The 27,996-nt window shown below is 34.3% G+C and overlaps 1 pseudogene across 1 annotated transcript; it reads left to right on the top strand.

Annotated features, from left to right (window-relative positions):
• The first annotated feature begins 1 nt into the window (after position 1).
• On the top strand, positions 2-27,213 carry LOC149777840 (sideroflexin-2-like; annotated as a pseudogene). The gene is made up of 10 exons (XR_016415474.1): positions 2-73; positions 843-941; positions 3,084-3,148; positions 5,353-5,368; positions 6,605-6,688; positions 9,627-9,687; positions 13,463-13,529; positions 15,143-15,251; positions 22,360-22,403; positions 26,821-27,213. The product of XR_016415474.1 is annotated as a sideroflexin-2-like (transcript).
• Positions 27,214-27,996: the final 783 nt, after the last annotated feature.

The raw sequence follows: 27,996 nt of genomic DNA, 5'->3' as shown, positions 1-27,996 counted from the left end.
GTATGTGTTACAGTTTGTGTGTGTGCTGTATGCACAGGTAATGTCATGGTTACTGTGTGTGTTTCATGCACAGGTAAGTGTTATAGTTACTGGGTGTGCTTCATACACAGGTATGTGTTATAGTTATTGTGTTTGCTTCATGCACAGGTATGTGTTACAGTTTTTTTGTGTGCTGTATGCACATGTAATGTCATGGTTATTGTGTGTGGTTCTTGAACAGGTAAGTGTTATAGTGACTGTGTGTGATTCATTTACAGGTATGTGTTATAGTTATTGTGTGTGGTTCTTGCACAGGTATGTGTTACAGTCTTTTTATGTGCTGTATGCACATGTAATTTCATGGTTATTGTGTGTGCTTCATGCACATGAAAGTGTTATAGTTACCGTGTGTGCTTTATGCACAGGTATGTGCTATAGTTATTGTGTGTGCTTCATGCACAGGTATGTGTTAAAGTTATTGTGTGCACTACATACACAGGTATTGTCAAGAGCTTTTCTTTCAAATTTGACTTACTGACAACTTAAACTGTTACAACGACTAGAGTTATGAATACAAGCAAGGTAAGACATGATTGCACATCAATTTCACATGTTATTCTTTTTCTTATTCATGAAGCATTAATTCAGTTTAAACAGCCTGAGTATCACTCTAAATCTGCTCCTGGACCAGCGACCGCATCACTCAGGGAAAAACCCTGGTCTCATCATGAGAGACATATTGTAGGTTATTGTCTTTTTGACAGGTAGATATAAGATTTTGTTCGTATTTGATTTTTTTTTGTATTTTGTTGGAGCTCAAAGCTGGATGTAATAGTGCTGTTTTAATGCCTATTATGTTTCAGGAGCAACGCTGCTGTAATATTTTGGCAATGGGCCAACCAGTCCTTCAATGCACTTGTCAATTACACCAATCGGAATGCAGGATCCACTCTCACAAATAAGTAAGTGCATATACAACATGGGATCAGGTTGTTCAGAAATGTAATCCTTTTCATCATTTATATATTAAACTGCATATACCACTTTGCAGGTTGAATCCAGCTGCAGACTGCACTGAACCAGGTCTGCTGTTGCAAAATGTACTGGCAGATCTGGGTCTGTGCAGTTTGTTAGAACTAATCAATAGAACAGACTGAACAGACCCAGGTCTGCGATTGCAAAATGTATTGGCAGATCTGGGTCTGTGCAGTTTATTAGAACTAATCATTAGAACAGACTGCACAGACCCAGGTCTGTTGTTGCAAAATTTACTGGCCGATCTGGGTTTGTGCAGTTTGTTAGAACTAATCAATAGAATATTAGATATATAGTTTTTGATGTGCTGGGGCATTTAATGATTGTCAGTTAGGGTATAATTGTTTCGCAGTTGGATATACACCCTGATATGGACGTATATTGTATCTGTACTGGCAGATTTCAGCAACTTAAGGACATTTTAATTACAACATGTGGTTGGTTTGTTCAGAAATGTAATCTTCGGCATCATCAATGCATTATATATACTGTATATAAGTCAGATCCAACTGCAGACTGTGCAGATCCAGACTCCTGTTGCATAATGTACTGACAGGTCTGAGTCTATGCAGTTTGTTAGAACCAGTCAATAGAACAGGTATCATAGACCCAGATCTGCTGTTGCATAATGTACTGACAGGTCTGAGTCTATGCAGTTTGTTAGAACCAGTCAATATAAGAGACATCACAGACCCATATCTGCTGTTGCATAATGTACTGACAGGACTGAGTCTATGCATTTTGTAAGAACCAGTCAATATAACAGATATCATAGACCCATATATGCTGTTGCATAATGTACTGACAGGTCTGAGTCTATGCATTTTCTTAGAACCAGCCAATATAACAGATATCATAGACCCAGATACGCTGTTACATAATGTACTGACAGGTCTAAATATATACATTTTTAGAACCAGTCAATAGAACAGACATCATAGACCCAGATCTGCTGTTGCATAATGTACTGACAGATCTGAGTCTATGCTGTTTGTTAGAACCAGTCAATAGAAGAAAAATCATAGACTCATATCTGCTGTTGCACAATTTACTGATAGATCTAAGTCTATGCAGTTTGTTAGAACCAGTCAATAGAACAGACATCATAGACCCAGATCTGCTGGAGCATTTAATGCTTCCAAATCAGTGTATAGTTTGTTAGCTGTTGGATGTAAGCCATATGTGAGTATATATGGTACGTATCATAGCATCAGATCTCAGCAACCTAAAGGACAAAATATGTAGACAAATTTTGCACAATTTTCGCTTGCAAATCTATTAATTATCTTTTGGCAAAATAATGCGGTCTGAGGATCTGAGGATTTTACTTTGCAGTCACTAGAGCCAACTTAATGACTATGACTAAATAAGACTTGTGGTGATTGTAAGAGGCAATTATAAGGGAAATATGCAGTGACGAAATAAGACTTGTGATTGTAGGAGTTATTATAAGGGAAACATATGCTGTGATGGAATGAGACTCGTGGTGATTGTAAGAGCTTATTATAAAGAAAACATATGCTGTGACTGAATAAGATTTGTGGTGATTGTAAAAGGCTATTATAAGGGAAATATGCTGTGACGAAATAAAATTTGTGATTGTAAGAGACTCTTATAAGGGAAACAGATGCTGAGACTGAATAAGACTTGTGGTGATTGTAAGAGGCAATTATAAGAGAAATATGCTGTGACGAAATAAGACATGTGATTGTAAGAGGCTAATAAAAGGGACATATGCTGTGACGAAATAAAATTTGTGATTGTAAGAGGCTGTATAGTTATGAATTCTTTCCCGAATAATATGCTGGATATTACATTTAAGACCCAAATTTGATATCAAAAGGGTTGTAATAAATTAATTTAATCAATAAAACGTTTTCAAAAAGAATAATTGATTGTCAATTACTACTTGAGGATAATCAATAATCATAAACTGACTCTAATTCTGAATAAATATACTTCAGGCACAAAAATGAGGCAACAATTGTGGGTCATTTATTTTTAACAAAATAATTTTAGTTATGTGTATTGCTTAGTAACCATTGCAAGTAGGTTTCCAGTTCTTTCAGACAGATGGCAACTGCATACATTTCAGCTACCAGTAGTGCCCTAGTAACAGCCCTGGGATTAAGGCATTCCTGGCAAATGTTAGTATCATGTTGCCATGCATGAGCACATGTACACTCACAACAACAAGCACACTTATGTACATTTGTCATGCTTTTGCATAACATTGCTTTGAAAACAAATTGCCAAAGAAATCCATTTAAATGCCTGAAAATCAACTGTACATTGATATAAACATTTATTCCAACTAAAACAAAAGTTTCTTTTATTTATACATTTATCAGGAATAAGATACCATCTGTCTGTTTCTGTTCATAGCACACTGATTAAATGGACTTCAAATTAATCAAACCTGATAGATAAATTACACAAGTCACATAGGAATCATGTTTGAGAAAGTAATACTTTTGTCCCCCACCACTGTGGTCCCATGGGGGGGTGGGGTGTCAAAGGTAATTTTGCATTGTGTCCCCCTCAATTACAGTGACCTTTTTAATTCAAACATCAAACATGCAGTATTGGGCTCAGGATGGATAAAATATGTGAAAGTTTGTTACGAACCCTGGGTAATAAACAGAGACAGGTAGAGGGAAGTCCGTAATAAAATACACTGGCATTCATTTTGTCGTTGCTTGACTGACTAATGTTATGTGAGAGACAAATGAAGGTATTGAGCCTGTAGATAGGTCAGCAGAAGTAACCTCCCTTGCATTCTATCAAAACAAGGCTGTGTGTTTTAGCTTATGCATTAGAACACAACAATGTAGCTGAAAATACTCTTTTGGTAAACGATGACCTTTTATGTGATAGTTTATCATATTTCATCATATAAACATCATAGTTGGTTAAACTGATGTTGGATTAAGTTGAGTAGTGTGTGCTATATATAACACCAGACATTGCTTTAGCTTGAATGGAAACCTCTTAATTGCTAATTTATCTCATTCAACTAAATGTTAATGTTAAGAATAATCTAGAAACATTGCATACAGTTGATTGCAATTAGAGAACCCACAGTTGCACGGTTTGGTAAAATTTGGAATTGAAATGACATCTGCAAAAATGCAAGGAAATGCAATATCAATATCCACTTGGATCTTTTATGTGATATTTTATGTGATATCATATAAACATTGTAGTTGGTTAAGATCATGTTGGATTAAGTTGAGTACCATACATAACACCAGACATTTTTTTTAGCTTGAATAAAAATCTCTTAAATGCTATTTTTTCTCATTCTACTAAAAGTTATGAATAATCTAGAAACATTGCATACAGTTGAGAACCAACAGTTGTACAGATTTGCCCTGGCTCATGGTAAAATTTGGAATTGAAATTGCATTTGTAGAAATGCAAAGAAGTGGAATATCAAAATTCACTAGTGTCCTTTTAGTGGTAATTCCATTTGTCTTTTAGGTGTCTTTTTAGTGGTAATTCCATTTGTCTGTTAGGTGTCCTTTTAGTAGTAATTCCATTTGTTTTTTAGATGTCTTTTTAGTGGTAATTCGATTCGTCTTTTAGGTGTCCTTTTAGTGGTAATTCCATTTGTCTTTTAGGTGTTTTTTTAGAGGTAATTCGATTCGTCTTTTAGGTGTCCTTTTAGTGGTAATTCCATTTGTCTTTTAGGTGTCCTTTTAGTGGTAATTCCATTTGTCTTTTAGGTGTCCTTTTAGTGGTAATTCGATTCGTCTTTTAGGTGTCCTTTTAGTGGTAATTCCATTTGTCTTTTAGGTGTCTTTTTAGTGGTAATTCGATTCGTCTTTTAGGTGTCCTTTTAGTGGTAATTGCATTTGTCTTTTAGGTGTCTTTTTAGTGGTAATTCGATTCGTCTTTTAGGTGTCCTTTTAGTGGTAATTCCATTTGTCTTTTAGGTGTCTTCTTAGTGGTAATTCGATTCGTCTTTTAGGTGTCCTTTTTAGTGGCAATTCGATTCGTCTTTTAGGTGTCCTTTTAGTGGTAATTGCATTTGTCTTTTAGGTGTCTTTTTAGTGGTAATTCGATTCTTCTTTTAGGTGTCCTTTTAGTGGTAATTCCATTTGTCTTTTAGGTGTCTTTTTAGTGGTAATTCGATTCGTCTTTTAGGTGTCCTTTTAGTGGTAATTTTTGTCTTTTAGGTGTCTTTTTAGTGGTAATACCATTTGTCTTTTAGGTGTCCTTTTAGTGGTAATTGCATTTGTCTGTCAGGTGCATTTTTAGTGGCAACTGTATGTGTCTTTTAGGTGTCTTTTTAGTGATAACTATTTGTCTTGTAGGTGTCTTTTTAGTGGCAACTGTATTTGTCTTTTAGGTGTCTTTTTAGTGGTAATTCCCGTTCTCTTTTACGTGTCTTTTAGAGATAACCTTTTGTCTTTTTATGTGTCTTTTAGTGGCAATTCCATTTGTCTTTAAGGTGCATTTTTAGTGGCAACTGTATGTGTCTTTTAGGTGTCTTTTTAGTGATAACTATTTGTCTTGTAGGTGTCTTTTTAGTGGCAACTGTATTTGTCTTTTAGGTGTCTTTTTAGTTGTAATTCCCGTTTTCTTTTACATGTCTTTTAGTGATAATTTTTGTCTTTTATGTGTCTTTTAGTGGCAATTCCATTTGTCTTTCAGGTGTCTTTTAGTGATAACAGTATTTGCCTTTTAGGCGTTTTTCTAGTGGTAATTGTATTTGTCTTCTAGGTGTTGCTTTAGTGGAACTTCATTTGTATTTTAGTGTCTGTTTTGTGGTAACTTCGTTTGTATTTTAGTCCCTTTTTAGTGGTAATTTCGTTTGTATATTATTCTCTTTCTAGTGAACTTCATTTGTATTTTAGTCTCTTTTAGTGGTAACTTCATTTGTATTTTAGTATCTTTTTAGTAGTAACTTTTCCTTTTCCACACATGGATTGGTCATGGATGTGCATGTTCCTTGTGATAGATTGATCACAAATGGTCAAAATTCAAGATCACACAGGTGGGTTTTTCAGTGGAAATATTGTGATCATGTCCTTCTGTTACCACATCGACTTCTTTCATGATACTTTATAGTACTTCTGCTTCTGTTTTAAGCACCTTTAACCAAACCACACACCCCAAATAGGTGTTCAGATGTCAGATATACAAAAATTGCAGCTACACTGACATTTTTAAACAAAGCAATCTGGCAAAACTTTATACATGTTTTGAGAACAGGGAGTTTGCAGTAAGATATCTGTGCTGTTAGGGGTTAGGGTAGAGGTAAGTAGAAAGGTGTGTGGGGTAAGTGTTTTTTAGGGAATATGCAATATAAATCATTCAGATTTTGTATTTGTGAATAATTACAGTTGCCCTGGTTTAAATTGGAGCCTAGCTCAATTAATGTTTTTTTTTTTTTTAAAAACAGACATACATTGCTTAAACTGGGAAATCGGCGTGGCTTTGAAGTGTTTAAAATTGGGATATGAATTCATTCCTGTTTGAACTGAAGCCCATTTTTGGCCTATATTCCTATGGGAACCTTAGTGCATAGAAGTAGCAGTCCATGAAGACAAGAATGAAAATAAATGACTTTTTAATTGTAAAGAGCATCTCCCCTGATGCAGAGATTTGTTCCATTTGTTGCAGTAGCAGCTGCTAATGTTGTGAATATACCCCTCATGCGACAAAGGTAAAATACTTACTTATTGTTTTTCATCCATTTTGGAACCAAAGGCTGCAACACTCATTCTGCCTACCTTTCTTTGTCTTCAGGATCTGCAAAATTCATATTTAGTTCACATGGCGATAATGCCAAGTTAGCATATAGTACGACTCATCATCCAATATGCATTTTATATCCAGAAACAACTGCATGTTACCTTTTAAAGGTCATATTTTTGGTCTAATTTTGCTCAAACTTGGAGTATAAACTTATAATATCTTTGTCTCATATGAGTTTGAATATTTATAACATTCATGCATATTAATGAGATTTGAATATGTATGACCTTCATGCATATTAATGAGGTTTGAATATGTAAGACCTTCACACATATAAATGACATTATACTGCATCTTGTTGCCACTTGTATTGCCATATTTCTGATCTTATTTTGATCAGACTTGCAATACATGCTTATATTATCAAGACCAGAGATAAGTTCACTAATTAATGAGTGAAACCTAGCTTCTGATTAGCTGAGCTTGTAACCACTATCTCATATTTGTTTTGATAGAGCAATAGCTCTGATGTGATTTTGATGGAGCAGTATCTGATGTGATTTTGATGGTCCACTGTGTGGTCTGATGGAGCAATATCTCAAATGCAATTTTAACAAAACTTCTAATGCATGATTATAACATCATGAGTGTAGTTAACAGGGTGATTTTACACCTAATTGGAAGATTATGATACAATTATGGAATACTGGCTTATATCTTCACGAGCTCAGGTTAAGTAATTAATAATTAACAAAGGCGATTTTGCACCTAATTAGCAGAACATGTTACTCCTCTGGAGTCAGTTTGGAACAAATATGGAATGTAAGTTCTTATCTTCAAGAGGTTAAGTTAGGTAAATAGTGAGCTAGATCCCTGCATTTTAAGGAGCAGATTTTGCATCTGATTGACTGAGCTAGGCAAGACTTAACATATTGGAAGCCACATTTTTGCATGATTTTGATCAAACTTGGAATTTAACAGTAAATACAGTAAGATATAAATAACCGCAAATCGCAGATTACCTAATTGATTTAAATATTTTAATTGGCAGTAGGCAGGTTGATTGGTGTTTCAAGTCCAAGTGAGCATTATTGTTATGTAGCCCAACGGGTTGATCAGCATTGTTTTTATGTAGCCTAATGGGTTGATCATCATTGTTGTTATGTAGGCTAATGGGTTGATAAACATTGTTGTTATGTAGCCTAATGACTTACTTGCATAGGCAAAACACACAAAAAGTAACAGCCCAATTTGTCAAAAATTAGATAAATCTGATATGTTTGTTGAAGAAACAAGTTACAATTTGTTGCCTTGCGTGAGACTTGAAGTCATCTTTATTATTTTAATATTAATGATTACTGAATAAGCAGATGAAAAGTCTCTATGAAATCAGAGTTTATTTTTTACATGATCAGGAAAAAAGTGCATGATTATTTCTTTAGTTGCAGTGTTAATGTTTTGAGCAGTATTGGAATATGATTCCTTTTCGAAGGCAAACTGTAGAAATGCAGCTATCATATGTCATCATAAATGCCAAAAATTTATATGATAACATGTATGACAGGTTTGTTTCTCCCTCACAGCATAACAGCAAAATTATATAGAATGCTAACAAGAACTCAACAAGATTTTTAGAGAATTTTGAACAACAGTACCACCCGGTCTCCGATAAATTGCAAAAATTATGTGTGTATTATATGCATGTTTGTGTGAGTGGTGATGATCATGAAAGTGAAATCATAATTAAGGCAGATTATACGCTGATGATTAACAATAAAAGAAATGGTATGAAATGTAAATTCGTTAATGAATATAATTAATTTAGATTTTAAGCTGCTACCTAATTTTCTTGTTGTAACACCCTTTCATGAGATAATAAAGAATCATTCTTTACATTCACAATTTGTCACCTAATAAGTCATGACGTTGTCATTATGAGTCAGGTGAATAATATCAGACCCACTAGGGTCTCTTACTTTTAATGTAAATCAATGAGATATTTCTAAAGTTTGGGTTTACAGATTATGTCATCTTCTTGACCAATATCAGACTCACTAGGATCTCTCACTTTTAATGTAAATCAACGAGCTATTTTTAAAGTTTGGGTTTACGTATAATATCATCTTCTTGTGCAATATTAGACCTACTAGGGTCTCTCACATTTAGTATAAATCAATGAGATATTTCTAAAGTTTGGGTTTATGGATAATATCATCTTGTCCAATATCAGAATCACTAGGGTCTCTTACTTTTAATATAAATCAATGAGATATTTCTAAAGTTTGGGTTAACGGATTATACAATCTTCTTGTCCAATAACAGACCCACTAGGGTCTCTTCCTTTTAATGTAAATCAATGAGATATTTCTAAAGTTTGGGTTTATGGATAATATCATCTTCTTGCCCTATATCTTTTCTAAGCAATATTCAATCCCTATAGATAAAAACATTGTTTTTGAAAAAGGTGTACATTTCTGTAATGGACATACAATGAACCAATTTTGTTTTCTCTCTGGACAGGTGTTTTGTATTCTTTATATAAAAGTTGAATGATTAAGTTAAATTAAAAAGCCTTTCCAGTAATAATCCTGTATGAGCATGCCTTCTTTATTAAGAGGTAAGACAGGTTTCACTATACAGTACGCCATCACAAGAGTGGTCATCTAAACAATAAAAGCACATGACCTTACTAGTGAGGTCACTTTATATTGAGATATTTTATAAATAATATTGCTATTAAAGAATGAAATGAAATCCATGAAAATACTCACCTTACAAAATGGACCAAGATACATTGCGATCCCTTATAATGAGGGACTAAGGTGTATGTTTCATTTGTCACTAGCGGAAAATGTTATGTTTGTCTATCATCATAATAATTATGCATTCTAAATTGTATTTTTCAGTGAAATTGTTAATGGTGTTCCAGTGTATGATAAGAGTGGAAAGAAAATCACGGAGTCCAGGGTACGATCCTGTCTTTGGCAGCAAGGGCTTGAAACTTGTTTAATTTTTATTCTCTTCAAATTAGATTTTACTTTGTAATTAAACTTACCGAAATATGACTTTGTTCAAATCATACATAGCAGATTGTTTGGTTCATAGATTTGAAATGGATTAGATTTTGGAAATGCTCATAACCGTATGGAAAATAAATACAACACATATTAGACTTGTTTGTGAATCTGTGAATTTAAAACATTTGTTGTTACTTTCACTTCAATGGTTCAGCCAACTAGACGGCATCATTTTGCTGCTGACAGGGAAAATCTGTGTTCTTTGCACTTGATAAGTAATTAATTCTAAAGCAATTCAGTTGATCTGACCTTCCAGAGCATATAGACAGGGATTATACTTAAGCAATTCAGTTGATCTTGCGTGCCAGAGTATAAAGACATGAATAAGTAAGTAATACTTAAGCAATTAAGTTGATCATGTCTGCCAGAGTATAAAGACATGGATAAGTAAGTAACACTTAAGCAATTCAGTTGATCTTGCCTTCCAGAGCATACAGACAGGGATAAGTAATTGATACTTAAGCAATTCAATTGATCTTGCCTGCCAGCATAGAGACAGGGATAAGTAATTAATACTTAAGCAATTCAGTTGATCTTGCCTGCCAGCATAGAGACAGGGATAAGTATTTAATACTAAAGCACTTCAGTTGATCTTACCTGCCAGAGCATAAAGACAAGGATAAGTAATTAATAATTAAGCAATTCAGTTGATCCTGCCTGTCAGAGGATAAAGACATGGGTGAGTTATTAATACTTGTGCAATTCAGTTGATCTTGCCTGCCAGGATAAAGCAGGGATAGTTAATTAATACTAAAGCATTTCAATTGATCTTGCCTGCCATCATAGAGACAGGGATAAGTAATTAATACTTAAGCAGTTCGATTGATCTTGCATGCCAACATATAGACGTGGATACGTAATTGATGTTGTTGTTGTAGGGTTTAACGCCATTTCTCAGCACATGATAGGCTATACATGGCGGCCAGTATTAATGGTGGAGGAAGAACCCGAGAAATCCCCGGAAAGAAACACCGACCCTCGAGAAGCTACTGGCAAGCTTTCTCACATACCCACATTGGCCGAATCCGAGACTCGAACCCACGCAGACAGAGGTGAGATGGCAGTGATCCGTAACGGAGAGCGCTTTAGACCACTCGGCCACTCGGGGTTCCACGTAATTGATACTTAAGCGATTCAGTTGCTCTTGCCTGCCAGCATAAAGAGAGGGATAAGTAATTAATACTTAAGCAATTCACTTGATCATGCCTGCCAGAGTATAAAGACAGGGATAGGTAATTAAATCTTAAGAAATTCAATAGATCTTGCCTGCCAGAATAGAAACAGGGATGAGTAATTAATACTTAAGCAATTCAGTTGATCTTGCCTGACAGCATAAAGACATGGATAAGTAATTAATACTTAAGGAATTCAATTAATAATGCCTGCCAGAGCATAAAGACAAGGATACGTAATTAATACTTAGGCAATTCAATTAATAATGCCTGCCGACCATAAAGACAGGGATAAGTAATTAATACTTAAGCAATTCATTTGATCTTGCCTGCCAGCATAGAGACATGGATAAGTAATTAATACTTAAGCAATTAAGTTGATCTTGCCTGCCAGAGTATACAGACATGGATAAGTAAGTAATACTTACGCAATTAAGTTGATCATGTCTGTCAGAGTATAAAGTCATGGATAAGTAATTAATACTTAAGCAATTAAGCTGGTCTTGCCTGACAGGGCATAAAGACATGGATAAGCAATCAATACTTAAGCCATTAAGTTGATCTTGCTTGCCTTAGCATAAAGACATGGATAAGTAATTAATACTTAAGCAATTAAGTTGATCTTTCCTGCCTGAACATAAAGACAGGGATCACTGTTGGTACTGTATATATACTTACTTATAAGTCATGCACAACCTTGAACTGCACAGACCCAAATCTGCCATTGTATAATGCTCCAACAGATTTGGGTCTTTGTTGTTTGTTAGGAGAAATTGTAGACCCTGATCTGTGGCACATCATTCAACGGCAGAAGAGGATGTATGATTATGTTGTTGGACTTATAAGAAAGTATATATGGTGATGACACATTGTTAATAGTATCAGAGGAATCTAGGGTTTGCTTAAAGTTTTGCATTATAGGCAATAATTTTACAACTGGTATCCTTTGAATAGAATTCTTCTATCATTCTTATCTGTCTGGACATGTGTGTACTGTCTTTACATGACGTACCATCTGTCAGGATGTGTGTAACATTTGTCGGGACATGTGTGAACCTTCCGTCCGGACATGATGTACCATTTGTCAGGACTCGTATACCATTTGTCTGGATATGTGTGTACCATCTGTCTAGACATGTGTGTACTATATGTCTTGACATGATGTGCCATGGGTCTGGACATGTGTGTACCATTTGTCTCCTCATGAGTGTACTAATTGTCAGGATATGTGTAACGTTTGTCTGGACACCTGTACCTTCGTTCTGGAGATTTAACATACGTCTGAACATATTTGTCTGGCCCTGTGTGCACCATCTGTCTGGACTTGTGTGTACCATCTGTCTTGACATGATGCACCTTTTGTCAGGATGTCAGGACATGTGTTTACCATTTGTCTGCTCATGTGTGTACCACTTGTCAGGATGTGTAACATTTGTCTGGACATGTGTACCATCTTTCTGGACATTTAACATGTGTCTGGACATATTTGTCTGGACTTGTGTATACCATCTGTCTGGACTTGTGTGTACGATTTGTCAGGACTTGTTTGTACCATCTGTCAGGACATGTGGTTACCATCTATCAGGACCTGTGTGTACCATCTGTTTGGATATATGTGTGCCATCTGTTATGATGTGTATACCATCGATGTTTGTACCATTTGTCTGGACTTATGTGTGCCATCTGTCAGGATTTGCTTTGTACCATTTGTCCAGACTTCTTTGTACCATCTGTTTGAACATGTGTGTAGCATTTGTCAGGACGTGTATATCATCTGTCAGGACATTTGTGTACCATCTGTCTTGACATGTTGTGTACAGTTTGGAATTCTGAGAACCATCTGTCTGGATATGTTTTATACAATTTATCTGGAAGCTGTGTACCATCTATCCTGACATGTTTTATACAATTTGTATGGAATTCTGTGTACCATCTGTCTTGACATGTTTTATACAATTGATATGGAATTCTGTGTACAATCTATTTTGACATGTTTTATACAATTTGTCTGGAATTCTGTCTATCATCTGTCTTGACATGTTTTATACAATTTGTATGGAATTCTGTATAACATCTGTCTTTACATGTTTTATACAGTGTTTATGGAATTCTGTGTACCATCTGTCGTGACATGTTTTATACAATTTGTATGGAATTATGTGTACCATCTGTGTGGACATCATCTAATATGAAGCCTACTGAAACTCTGAGCAAGAAGATCAATGATGCACAGACGCCATCTAGAGGTTTAATACATTAATATATTAGTCCATGTTTTTAATTTTCCATAAGGAAAAATCATAAAAGACCATGAACAAAGTTATCTTCTATCATGCTATGAACCTAACAGTGTGTGAAGCAGCCAGTTTATAAATTTGTTTGCATTAGTGCCATTTAATGAAGGAAATCACTTGTTATCCTCTTAACATCAGGAGTTAGATTTCACGATTTCCCTTAATATCAATAGAACACCAAGTAACTTTAATTTTACAGTATGCTGCTGTGAAAGGAATCAGCCAGGTGATTCTGAGCAGAATCCTGATATGTTCCCCAGTAATGAGTTAGTTATTACAGTACAAAACTTCCAGATGGCTGTAAATGATTCCTCCAAAACTTCTCACAAGACTCAAAACAAAGATGAAAAATATTGCAAAATTGGAGTAAAAGATTTTGAATGAAAGGTTTAGAACTGCATACATTAAATAGTGAAATCTTACCAGGGGTCCCAATCGTTCTTTTCCAAACATTAAACTTTTTCCAGTCAAGATTCAGTTACATAATGATTACAAAATACTGTCTGTGCAGTATTATTCATTAAATCCAACTGCAAACTGCAGAGACCCAGATCTGACATTGCATAATGTACTTAGTGAAATATAAACACTTTTTTCAGTTTCATGATTTAAAATTCTATAAGGAAAAATCTAGATACAAGGATTAAAGATTACCTTTTGGTATTCACCGCTTGATAAATGCAGTGGCACTTTTCAGGTTGACAGGAAATGATGTGAATTTGTAAAATTTAAACTTATGTCCTTAATCAAATATCAGACTCCCAGATTTATGTCCAAACAAGTTTTTTTAAAAGATGCATGAATATTTTAGATTTACATTTCTTTAGAATATTCTAAGACAGACTGACATGCAATTTGGATACATATATGGATAAATGGATAAATTTAATGATTATTGTTTGTTTGCTTGATTGACGTATGGTTTCATGCACTATACGAAATGGAGATTTAGATAACCAACCATTAAATGACGTTATTAAAATTGACTCGGCTCCATTTTGCAGGTTATAAAAATGTATGTTGTATGAGTTGTACCAAATTTCAGTTTGCTTCACTTTTTCAAATATTATGATCTCAACAGTAATTGCATCATATATTTAAGAGTTTAATGTTGTTTTTTTCTGAGTTTATCATGGAATAAACTGTCAGTTGCTGAATCATACAGCAAATGATGCTAGAAGTGGTATATAAGCTGTGTGAGTCGGCAACTGACAGTTTATACCACAATATACTAAGAAAAAATGTTAAACTCTTATAATTGCAATTATTTAGTATTTTATTTATGTTTTCTTCTTGTAATTTTGTTTCTTTAAAGATATTTCTTGTCAGTTTTAGAACCTGTTTAAGCACATGAATTGTTGATGAGGTATTTACTACGTCGCTATTTATTGAACAAGGAATTCTCCATCTGTAACATAATAGCTGCGTAAATATCAAAGAGAACATTTTACCATTGGTAGGCGATCTATGGTATTGTACATTCCACAGCATGGTCATAATCATTTATCTAAATGATGTATGCTTTATGAATAGAAGTTCAATATTCAAAGCAAAGGATTTGTTGTTTTGTTTGACATATAAATGAGTCTTTGATTTGATACTATCGTAAGTTCATTGTGACTTGTGAATTCTCATTTTCCAGACACATGAGTAACCAATGTTTTGCATCTTTAAGTCTATTTACATGTTAGGTTACCTACAGGGACTACTTACAAATGAAATTAAGACCTTCAGTAAATGGGTATAGTCATCGGGGTCCCATAACCAAACAGTGCAAGACATCGACACTACCAGTAACAATTATGATGGGAGGGGGTAACCAATCTCCCACCCACCCCACATCTAGTACACACTAACAGAAATGTTACTTATTTTCCAGTTTTGCTTCCTATTCTGATGGAGAGCTAGAAAAGACTGCGTGGTTACAGAGGAACAGATTTATCAATCCTCCGCTACAAATACTCATGTCTGGTGTCACGTTAGTATATTTTTCTGCTGTCTAAATTATTATCATGCCCTAAAAGCAACATACACATTTTTGTTGAGAGTTCTCATATCTTTGATGCATAAACTAGACTTCTGATGATATTGGCCTTGTTGCATTTGCAATCATAAATCTTGATTTGTGTATCATAATGGTGGGGTACTGCTCGTCACAAGCAATATTAAGTCTGATTGACCTGCTTCTTATTTTCCAGTAACATTGCTGGGTATTTCAAATACACTCCTGCACTCTATCTGCCTTTTAAATTTGTTTTATTTGTATAAGATGCTATTAGGCTGAATGATGTGACAGCATATCAAAGTGCAAAATATAGAAGTGTAAATTTTGTTGAATTCAGAATCAACTTCTGCCATTTATATTGTATCTAATGATGCAAAAGGTTATTTTATGGTCTCATATATAATGTCTGCAAGGATAAAGCAAGGCTATTTATGCTTTCTTTTATATAAGTCTTAGAATTTGTTGCACTGTACTTTGTCATGCTTTCTTTGCTGCACCATGCTTTTTCATCTCTGTTTTCACATAACCCTTTGCCTCATGCAGGCGCCTTTGGACGCCCCTACTCTATTCTCATGGAAGCGTCGTTTGACGCCTCCACCCAATTTGCATGGAAGTGCCTTCTGATGCCTCTACACAATTCTCATCGAAGTGCCTTTTGACACCTGCTGTAAACTTCAGTAATTTTTAGCGGGTTTCTGTAGTGCCACCTTCAGGGGAAACCAACTACTGGATACTAAAATTCATTGATGTGAATGACCATTATGTCAGATCACGTAGAAACTGTTTAACATCTGGTAGAAATCTGCAGTTTCAAGTAACTGGGTCATATTCTCCACTCGCCAATATGGAGGTCGCAGATTTCATTCAGTTCTTACTTGAGGTTTTACGATTAGAATCACAACTATGAAAGCTTCAATAACTTAAGTAAAGGCTCTGATATTGATGTAGGCAGCAATTAGTTTTTATAAATTATAAATGCAGCTGATTTAATGTAGACGTAGACAAAGAACTTGTAAATTTCGAGTGTGAGAACTGTCAGCTATAGTTGGTCACGCCGCTTCACTAACTTGACGGTGAAGGAGTTCTCTCAAGATTTTAAAGCATATAAAACATTCTTCTGTGAAAAATAACTATACAGCAATAATGATCAGATTTTACTTTTAAATCTTTCCATGCGTAATGTATGTTTACCAAAAATGTAAAATGGTTAAAATGTATGTTAAACATAACATATACTACACTGCTTAACAGTTAACAGCCAGGCCTAAGTGTATGGTGTTAAATAGGTAACAGGCATTCTATTTATACTGCACTGCACTGGGTAACTTTGCTACATTTATATCAAGGGGCTAAAAAGCCATACAATCTAAGAGGTAAAGGGTTAAATGTGTCCTTGACAAAATTGATTTCACTGGGAAAGATTGTTATTTGCTGTATTATGTGCTGTATAATTTCTTACTTAGTTTTGACAGTTTACTAATTCTGTCTTGGCTATAATTATGTTTGACATACTAGTAAGCCTGGTGACATAAAACTTCCAGTATAGGTGTATCTAGGTATAATGGTACATTGCCTTTTAAAGTTAAGTGACTGTGAAATTTGTAATGGTGTTTATTCTACACTGCCAAAAGGTCTACATGCTTGGGATCATGTTTGAATGAATTTTCATCTGATACCTCTAAATATGCCGTGGAATGCATCTTGAGAAGACTGTTTGCCCTGCATGAAATGTTGGTCATTGTGACCTGCTTTCTGGGTTTTTCTCTAAATAGCTTTAAATGGTGTATGGGCCCTGTTATTCTTAATTCACCTTGTTACTACTCTAGATTCTTAAACTACTTAAGTTCTAAACCACCTGTTTTTGATAATTGAAACATATCAATTTTACTAGGTTAATTGCCTGTTCTAAGAGAGGAATAACACATAAATAAAAACAAAAAATAAAAGTTTCTATGAATGAATTTATAAGAAAATTTGAACATAAAAATATCAAAAAACTTTTTAAAATGTATATGCTGCCGCATGTTTCGAACTCATGAAAACTTGTTTTGCAAGAGTTACACACAGAAAGAAAGACTATTGTTGGTGTTTATATAAAATATTTTCAAAATACAAAGTGAAAGAAAAATAATTTACAGTATATGGTGAATGTATTACTAAAATCCTAAAAGTTGAACAAAATCACTGATAAAATCCCAAAATGTCTTTAAATGAATTTATGGTAATTCCAGTCGAGTTATGTATCCAAATGTCTTTGGATGAATTTACAGTAGTTCCATACAGCTTTCTTAAATGAATGTCAGAACACTGTATTCCAACAAATAATTATTAAGGTAAATGAATCATTCTTCTCATTAATTTGTCAAGACCAATAGTACTTTAGAGAATGTCTAATTCTGTGTAATAATTCACTTGTTGTTGTTGTAGGGTTTAACGCCATTTTTCAGCACACGATAGGCTATACATGGCAGCCGGTATTAATGGTGGAAGAAGAACCCTGGAAAACCCCGTAAAGAACCACCGACCTATGAGAAGCTACTGGCAAGCTTTCTCACATACTCACATAGGCTGACAATAATTCACCTGTATAGAATGATAATACACAATAGCTAAACTTGCTCCAATAAGAAGCTTGGAATGAATCATTCTTGGTATTTTGAAATACTCTGTTAGTAAACATCAGCTGATTTAATTCTAGCTAATTAGAAATTTAGTCAGGCTTGGCTTTTGGCAGAACTCATATCTGTGTCTGATCACATGATGTTTTCTTGCACTTATAGTTCAGCTCAACCTTGGGGGCCTTGATTGGCCCAGTGGTCTAAAGGCTCACCGTTACAGATAATTGCCATCTCAGCTCTGTATGCGTGGGTTTGAGTCTTGGGTTCGGCCAATGTGGGTATGTGAGAAAGCTTGCCAGTACCTTCACATGGCTCTTTCTGGGGTTTTCCCGGGTTCTTCTCCACCATTTATACTGGCCGCCTATCCTGTGCTGAAAAATGGCATTGAACCCTACAACAACAACAACAACTCAACCTTGCAACTTTACAAATGAATCAATTGATGTATTTGATACATGACTCTTCTAACAGTACAAAATACAATCATAGATTTTAGTATCAACAATGTCATTAACGAAATAACCCTTATAAAACTGTTGTAAAAATAATAAACATAATATAGATATGCATAACAGCCACATGCTACAAGAGGTTTGCAGTGTGTTTTGTAAAGTTATGTACTAAAAATGGATCTGTTATGCCTACTGTTATACCTGCTCTCCAGGGTTGACTCTGTGTTAATGAACAACTTTGTCCAATATCAGACCTGCCAACCCTTACGATTTTGCCCTAAGTCTTATGAAAATATCGCTAAAATTACAGAATGATAGCAAATAGTACAAAAACATTGATCGTGTTCTCTTTTTCTCTCTGTTCTGGATATATTTTGTACTGGTTTGTTCCAGATCTGGATTTTCATATTAGACTCCATGATCGGATTTGGAGTTTCATCTTAGACTGAGTAGACTTTGGTAGGGAACCAGACTAACTATGCAATCTAACTATAACTATTCTCAGATGCTTTATACCTGCCTCTTTTGTTCATGAGAAGTGCATATTTTTTGATCTAGATTTTTTTGGATTGGTCATCCGGCTGTCTGAAAATTTCATCCAAACAAAAATGCTTTGAAGGTGGAGAGGACGATCAGCCTTATAAAAAGTTAAAACAGTGGTCACATAAAGGATTACTCAGATACTTGGTCATGCCAAGGAAAAAGTTAATAAAGTGACCATTACATTTTTTGCACATTATGTCCATACATGCCAACCATTACGCTTTTGGCGTAATCATTACACTTTCTTTCACTAAATTACGCCTTACGCGTATCTGTGTTCGGATTACGCATTTTCGGTACTTCCCCCTCCCCCAAAAATTCATTTGTTTTCTCATGCAAACGCCTTTGGACACCTCTACTCCATTCGCATACAAGCGCCTTTGGATGCCTCTACACCATTCTAATGGAATCGCCTCTCGACGCCTGCTGTTAACATCAGCCATTTTGAGCATGTTTTCGTATTGCCACCTTTGGGCGAACCCCCTATTAGATACTTCGTTCATTGCTGCGAATGACCATTACGTCAGATCACGTTGTCTGTTTAATGCTCTGGTCGAAATCTGCTCTTTAAAGTAACTGGGTTATATTATCCACTCTCCAAAATGAGTTTGCAGATTTCGTTCAGTACTTACTCGAGTTTTCACAATTAGAATCACAACTATGAAAGCTTCAATAACTTAGGTAAAGGCTCGGATATTTATGTAGGCAGTAATTAGTTTTAATAAATTATCAAATTCAGATGACTTAGTGATGTAGACGCAGACAAAGAACTTGTAAATTTCAAGCATGAGAAATGGCAGCTATGGTTGGTCATGTGTCTTCACTGACTTAACGGTGAACGAATTCTCTCAAGATTTTAAAGCACATAAAAAATTCTTCCGTGAACAATTATTACACAGCTATAATGATTGGACTTTACTCTTAAATGTTTCCATACATAAAAGATGTGTACCAAAAATGTCAAATGGTTAAAATTGCTGATGAACGTAATATGTACTGCACTGCTTAAAAGTTAACAGGCAGGTCTTTGTGTATGGAGTCGAATAAGTAACAGGTGTTCTATTTATTGCGCACTGCACTGGGTAATTTGGCTACATGTGTATCGAAGAGCTAACAAGCCATGCACTTTTGATGACGATGCTGTTGACAATACAGCTAAATGCAATGACATTGATTTTAAGAATACACTGGGAAAAATGTAATCCTTGACTTTCATCCATTTTTTAACTCTAAATTATGATATAAATATGTTTGACTTGCTATATTTGTTTTTGTAACTTTATATTAGTCTTGCAACAAGGCATACAAATCAGACATCGGTAACTAAAAAAGATGTTCTTACAAGAAATGTTACAGTGTAAAAGTTGACAGAAATAATGCAACATCACTTCCACAGGCATCAATGTTTCTTTTCTGACAAATCATGTATTATAAGTTTACCAAAACATTTATTGAAAAAAATAATAACAAGGAATCATAGAATCTGATCACACATTTAAGGCAATACAAGATTTAACAATTATTCTAATCAAAAACAGCATGCCTGAGAACAAAGAAAATTAGCAAGACATAGTGATCACTTTAGTAAACACACAGTTTAGTAAGGATACAAATTCATGATTTCTGTATTAGAATAGAAATAGCTATCATAAAATCTGTATTCATGGATGTTAGATTAGTTGGCATTAAGGGACTGATCAATGACATCTACAAATAATAAGCCACCATGAAATATTGTGATTTCATAGTATCAAAGACATACTATGCTGACAGACAAACAAACAAAAGGACAAAAGATTGATTATAATGAAAGAATACAAATAAAAACATGCAGTAGATTATATGATCTATAAGAATTCAGTAGATTACCTCCAGCCAGTTGTCATTTAAATCGCTTCTGTCCCCAACCCAATATTAAAATTGCTTCTACCGCCCACTATCCCATAGCCATAAATTATGTTAAAAAATATGCTTCTGTAGGGGGCAGTGTTTTCCGATTAAAACAGATCTGACGGTGAATCATAATTTCTTTAAATTGCTTCTGCTGTGGGTTGGGGGGCCCCGAGTGGCCCAGTGGTCTAAAGCGCTCTCGGTTATGGATCACTGCCATGTCACCTCTGTCTGCACCGGTTCGAGTCTTGGATTCACCCAATGTGGGTATGTGAGAAAGCTCACCAGTAGCTTCACTTGGGTCGGTGGTTCTCTCCCTTTTTCTCCCGGGTTCTTCCTCCACCATTAATACTGGCCGCCATGTATAGCCTATTGTGTGCTGAAAAATGGCGTTAAACCCCACAACAACAACTGTTGTGGGTTGGTTGAATTTGAAAGTGCCTTCACCCCCCCCCCCCCCCGGGGGTATATGTTTTACTGGGACAGTCCTAATGTGAATAGGACATTTGTTATTGTGTATTGGGTTCCTTTATATTATAACTAATGTGAATAGGACATTTCTTATTGTGTATGGGTTCCCTGATGTTATAACTAATGCGAATAGGACATTTGTTATTGTGTATTGGGTTCCCTGATATTATAACTAATGTGAATAGGACATTTCGTAGTGTGTATTGGGTTCCCTGATATTATAACTAATGTGAATAGGACATTTCTTATTGTGTATTGGAGTCCCTGATATTATAACTAATGTGAATATGACATTTCTTATTGTGTATTGGGTTCCCTGATATTATAACTAATGTGAATAGGACATTTCTTATTGTGTATTGGGTTCCCTGATATTATAACTAATTCGAATAGGACATTTCTTATTGTGTATTGGGTTCCCTGATATTATATCTAATGTGAATAGGACATTTCTTATTGTGTATTGGGTTCCCTGATATTATAACTAATGTGAATAGGACATTTCTTAATGTGTATTGGGTTCCCTGATATTATAACTAATGTGAATAGGAACTTCTTTTGATTCCCTGTTCACCACAAGCCTCTCACGTAAGCAATCTATCTTTTGGTCTGGGCAAGCAGATCAACTTTTCTTTGCCAAAGCTAGATTGAAATAGTGAAGAATCTCCACTAAGGCCTTATTACCACGTGCCTCTACTTGTATTATCCTTCATGCCTTTCTATGACTTGCCCATATGCCTCTTTCCAGATCGGTAAAATACTTCATTAAAGCTGCGTGGTTTTGTATTTTTACATTTTATGCTTATTTAATGTAGATGACATAAATAAATGTGTTTTTGTCTGTTTTATGTCCATGACAGATGATACCCTAAATTTCATCATGAAAAACAAACCATTTGGTTGCAGAAAGTCCCTTTGTTCTAAAAGTGTATTTCTCTTCTTTAAAATGTGCCCCTATCCGGAAAGGTGCCTGTCTTGATCATCCCTCTGCAGTAATTTCTAATTAAGGGCACTGCAGTTCATGTGGGTACCTCTAACGATTGTTGATCCAGATGTAATAATAGCAATTGTAGTCATTATTAAAACAATTTTAATTTTTTCTTTCATATTATTTGTGATGGTTCCTGTGGGCTGTGCCATATTTAATCAGAGCTGTTAAAAGTATTTACAATTTTGACAGGAAATATTAATTTAGGTGTAAAAGTGAACATATTCTTTTATGTTATCTGCTGTATGTATATATATATATATATATATATATATATATATATATATATATATATATATATATATATATATATATATATATATATATATATACATACATATTTATATATACCACATAGATAAAAAATAACATGGCATTTAAAGTGTTGGTGTTAAGCAAATTGATATACCAGTACTATTGGATATCAAATTGTGATCCGCCCATGGCGCAATAATACGAATGTATAAACATTCTTTCAACTGCAGTATGAATATATAAACATTATTTCAACTGCAGGCCTATAGATCAATGATGAATTTATACTCGTTCATTAATCATGAATGACATAAAACAAATAACGATAAAAAGTATCAATAGTCCCTGTTTTCTGAATGAAATTAAAACGGTACACTATTTCATCTGAATCCTTTTCTCCCATTCCCCTCTTCCCTCTTGTGCATAAGGGACAAAATAAGCAAAAATCTGGAGTGAGAGAGAAAAACATATTGCGCTGGATGAAACATTAAAACTGAACTTGTACAAAGTAACCTACAGTAATCTGGTTCATCATAATGGCATGTTTACACTTTCCTTTGGATCTATCTACAGTGTTCATAATGTCAATGATACATAGTTGCAATAGCTGGTTGACGCTAGGCCTATCTGTTAAATGTGTTGGTTACGAGGCACACATACTGTAGCATATTTAATCCTTTGTTGTTGTTTCTTAAACCTATTATGATGTTCTAAAAATTGATTATTAAGTATTAAATATAAAAATGTCCCAATGTTCGCGCCCATCCACTCCTTCTATCTCTGTCTCTCTCTCTTTGGATTATTGTAGCTAGATACAGGCAAAAATCCATGAAAATATGAGCGTTGGGGTTTTTCGCTTGTGTCATAGGACAATGTCTCTGGAACTATGAATGATGGTAAAGTTTAGTCACAACGTCCAAATGAGAAAAGAGAGTGAGAAAGATATAATTTTATAGACTTTAGAGCTGTTAATTAAATCAGAATAATGACTTAGATGAACTGTCAGTTTATTAAAATATTTTAATTACCTCTTGTTAGTTCGTCACTTCATTTAGTTTATATTCCACATTAATTTCCATACGCCAGTACGTAAATGCCTGACAGTTCAGGTTCAGTTTACAAGAGGCTAACCATGTTTGTAGTGCACTACTTTCTTCATAAAATCCATATGTCATGCTTAAATCACGAGTATGTATTATATTGATTTAATAAATGTGAATAACAATAGAAACTCAAAAGGAAAACAGGAGTTCATTCATTCGGTCAATATACAGTTGCCTAGAGCATGTTGTAACTCCATTCAAAGTGCAAATATGTGTATTTGTATGTGATGTAAATAAAATATAAGTATAGTATGTACATTTGTATCAATGATATACCACTGATTGTATGCATTTTTCATTAAAAGGAAACTCGGAAAGCCTTGTTTTCTTTTAATGAAAAATTTACATATGTCATTGATACTGTGGACATACTATATATATATATATATATATGTGTGTGTGTGTGTGTGTGTGTGTGTGCGTGTGTGTGCGTGTGTTTGTGTTTCTACATGAAGCCAAAAATCTTAGGTGTGGGATGGGTTTCCTTTGGACTCTATGCACACATTGTATTTTGTAGGTTATACAACTACAGTATTAGGCGCATATAGTGTAACTTGCTCACACATACATAAGTACATATATGTATCTTTACATCCACCCATCTGTACTGTCCAAGCAGTCATCTGTAACTCCAGCCATCTGACTGTATATTCATCCAGCTAGTAGCTCTTGGTATTATTTATGTGGTCATTTTAGGCACTGTGGTGGGGCATATGTGTTGCATAAACACTGTTCTGGTTTCTTGTACAATATGAATCCAAGCGTTAACAGAGTTGACCTATTTTTTTATTCCACTCATGAATTGAAAAGAATGGCTTAGATTTAGATTTACCTTTACATAGTGTGTTGGCAGGTGAGGGTCTGTACTCTTTATTCCACTAATGAACTGAATGGCTTAGAATTGGATTTCCAATCACATAGGTGCTGGTAGATGAGGGTCTGTTTTCTACATTCCACTCATGAATTTAAAAATAAACAACTTAGATCTGCCAACACATCATGTGACTACAAATCTGACTCTTCATAGGTCCACTGTACTTAGAGAAAATATGGAATGATGGTTTCCATGATTTTGTTGTATATCCTGTTTATATGAATTTTATCATCAGACTACTTTTTAGGTGTAACTTTATATATTTCATGTGTCGAGTAAAGTTCCTGTAAATATAAACTTTTGTATAGATTTCAGTAGGTTTATTTATAAATTGACTGGATATATATATTTGAATACATGCTATGCATGTTTAAACAATGATGTCACCAATGATAATTATGTATGATTCTGCCAATGAAAATTTGAATACAGTCCCCGAAAAATTGTTGGGATTTTGGATGGGATTATGATTAATTTAATGTTTATAGGGACCACAGGTGGGAGTGATTTGGGTGAGTAGTCACCATTGTCTGTGAAATATCGCTCCAGCACAAGTTAATTTTCCCAAAACACAAATTACCCCCTAGTCTTCCACCAGTTTTATCCCCAAATTAAACAAATGCTTTCAGACCAAAAATGTGAATGTGAGTTGGTTTTTAGTTGTAAGACTTGTGTTAGAAATAAAACCATTGCAATAAGTATTAAAATCTGTTTTGTGCTAATTGAGTGACTTCTGGTTCCATCAACTTTGCATTGACATTAAAATCAGTTGTATGCTAAGTGAGTGACTTCTGGTTTCATCAATTATGCATTAACTTTAAAATAAGTTGTATGTTAATTGAGTGACTTATGGTTCCATCAATTATGCATTGACATTAAAATCAGTTGTATGTTAATTGAGTGACTTATGGTTCCATCAATTATGCATTGATATTAAAATCAGTTGTATGTTAATTGAGTGACTTCTGGTTCCATCAATTATGCATTGACATTAAAATCAGTTGTATTTAATTGAGTGACTTCTGGTTCCATCAATTATGCATTGACATTAAAATCAGTTGCATGCTAATTGAGTGACTTCTGGTTCCATCAATTATTCATGGACATTAAAATCAGTTGTATGCTAATTGAGTGACTTCTGGTTCCATCAATTATGCATTGACATTAAAATCAGTTGTATGCTAACTGAGTGACTTCTGGTTCCATCAACTATCCATTGACATTAAAATCAGTTGTATGTTAATTGAGTGACTTCTGGTTCCATCAATTATGCATTGACATTAACATCAGTTGTATGTTAATTGAGTGACTTCTGGTTCCATCAACTATGCATTGACATTAACATCAGTTGTATGTTAATTGAGTGACTTCTGGTTCCATCAATTATGCATTGACATTAACATCAGTTGTATGTTAATTGAGTGACTTCTGGTTCCATCAACTATGGATTGACATTAAAATCACTTCTATGTTAATTGAGTGACTTCTGGTTCCATCAATTATGCATTGACATTAAAATCAGTTGTATGTTAATTGAGTGACTTCTGGTTCCATCAATTATGCATTGACATTAAAATCAGTTGTATGCTAATTGAGTGACTTCTGGTTCCATCAACTATGCATTGACATTAAATCAGTTGTATGCTAAACGAATGACTTACGGTTCCTTCAACTATGCATTGACTTGTGATTTCTGCCAGCCATTATAAAAGTCTTTGAAGTGAGTAAAATCTTACACTAAATACTTATCTTTAAATAAACTTTAGGTCTTAAATCTATTTGGAGATGAATGGATTTATCTAATATGTAACATGAAAATATTATGTTATGAGCCGAGCCGATTTGCTCTTTGCAAGTATTATTTGCCCAGTTTGAGGAATAATTTCATATTTTCAAAGTTACAATCTAATTCTATTAACAAAATTATTTATCAGTTCTGCAGATTTAAGATAGAGAGTTACTGATGTTTGCATTAAGTTTGGGTATATCATCGTGTATTTAACTTTTGGTGTCAGATAAATTCATGTTGGTGATGAAAGATGTTTGTCATTGCAGAATTTGACCAACTGCTCACTTCTCCCTACTTTACATCAAATTACCATATCTAGCCAGGTCATAACAGGCACTTTGCCTAATAGTCTTCAACCTTCAAAGATACATTTCAAGATTTAGCTTATAGTCTTCACTTTTTCTCAAACTGTGATCATTAATGACTGTAAAGCGAAAAGACTGGGTTTTTTATTGTTCAAATTTTGTGGTGTCAGTGATTATGTGACACAAACAGTGGAGAGCAGAATCAACTATATACTCAAACATTTATTAACTGAACCAATTAGTTTTATGTCTGATTATATTAAGTTCTGTTCCAACAAGCAGACTGCACAGTGTGGATGGCAAACATCTCAAGGACCTGGAAGCTCATTATGGAAAGCCTCTACCTGACAGAGTTTATTTCAACAAAGGCTTATGATTAGATACTCTTATTTAAATCAACATGTCTTTTAATTGCATGTTTATGTCAAAGAAAATATTACAGAAGTGTCAGTGCTTTCTTCCTTACAGATTTAGTAACATTTTTAAAAGCAGCACATATGAAGCTTTTTGCAGAATTGGTGCAAGTTTTTTTCTTACTGTTACATTTTAAAACTTTATGAAGTTATTTTTCTTAAATATATATAGTATCAATTATGAGAATGTCTATTTTTGTCACTATTTGTAGATATGGAATATTAAATAAAAAATTGGACAAAACTTTTACATTGTTCAAGATGTTTGTGTCGTGTGTAATTTACTACTTACAAGTCTGTGATATAGGTACATTATGTGCATCTCTGGAGGAATTAATTTATACAAAGATACAAAGAACATTGTTAAATATTGCCAAGAGCCATGTAGGAACAAATTGTGTATGATCCCATCAAGTTGATGACAGCTACTTTCAAACAGGAAGCAAGGCAAATAAATGTATTATGGAAGAGTAATTTCTTCCTTCAGTGTGCTTCAGAATTGTCATAATAAAGTAAAAGTCATGATAAGTGCATAACAATGGCCCATGTTTCACTACGTACTTCTTAATAGTGCTTTTGTTAAACTTCTATGAGGTTTTTATTAGTTTCAGTCTAACCCACAATAGTATTACAACACACAAGACTTGCACATTTGATCTTCTCAGCATAATACTTTCACTAATTTATGACTTGCAGTTTGTTGTGTTTCTTTTCTTGTAGCTTTATTTTGTTTTTGTGTGTAGTTTGTTAATTAATCAAATTTAGATATTTTATGATTCTGTCGTGTAGAAGTTATATATTTAAGGGTTGTTGAATCCCCATCCTAATTTCATTCAAAGTTTGTTGCATGCAAAATGGAATCCAAAATGGTTCAAGTACAAAGAATAAATCGTGAAAGTATTGATCCACTTAGATTTATGGCTAGATGATTTGCTGTAGACATTTCTTATATCTTACTGGAAAAATTGTAACATTCATTTCTAGTAGTATTTATAAGTAGGCTTTAAAATGTATAACAGTGTGTCAG

Source organism: Sinohyriopsis cumingii, chromosome 17, assembly GCF_028554795.1.
Source record: "Sinohyriopsis cumingii isolate HCF-2022 chromosome 17, ASM2855479v2, whole genome shotgun sequence".
NCBI classification, from domain to species: Eukaryota; Metazoa; Mollusca; class Bivalvia; order Unionida; family Unionidae; genus Sinohyriopsis; species Sinohyriopsis cumingii.
The sequence above is the reverse complement of the archived record's forward strand: the minus strand, read 5'-3'. Positions and strand labels throughout refer to the sequence as shown.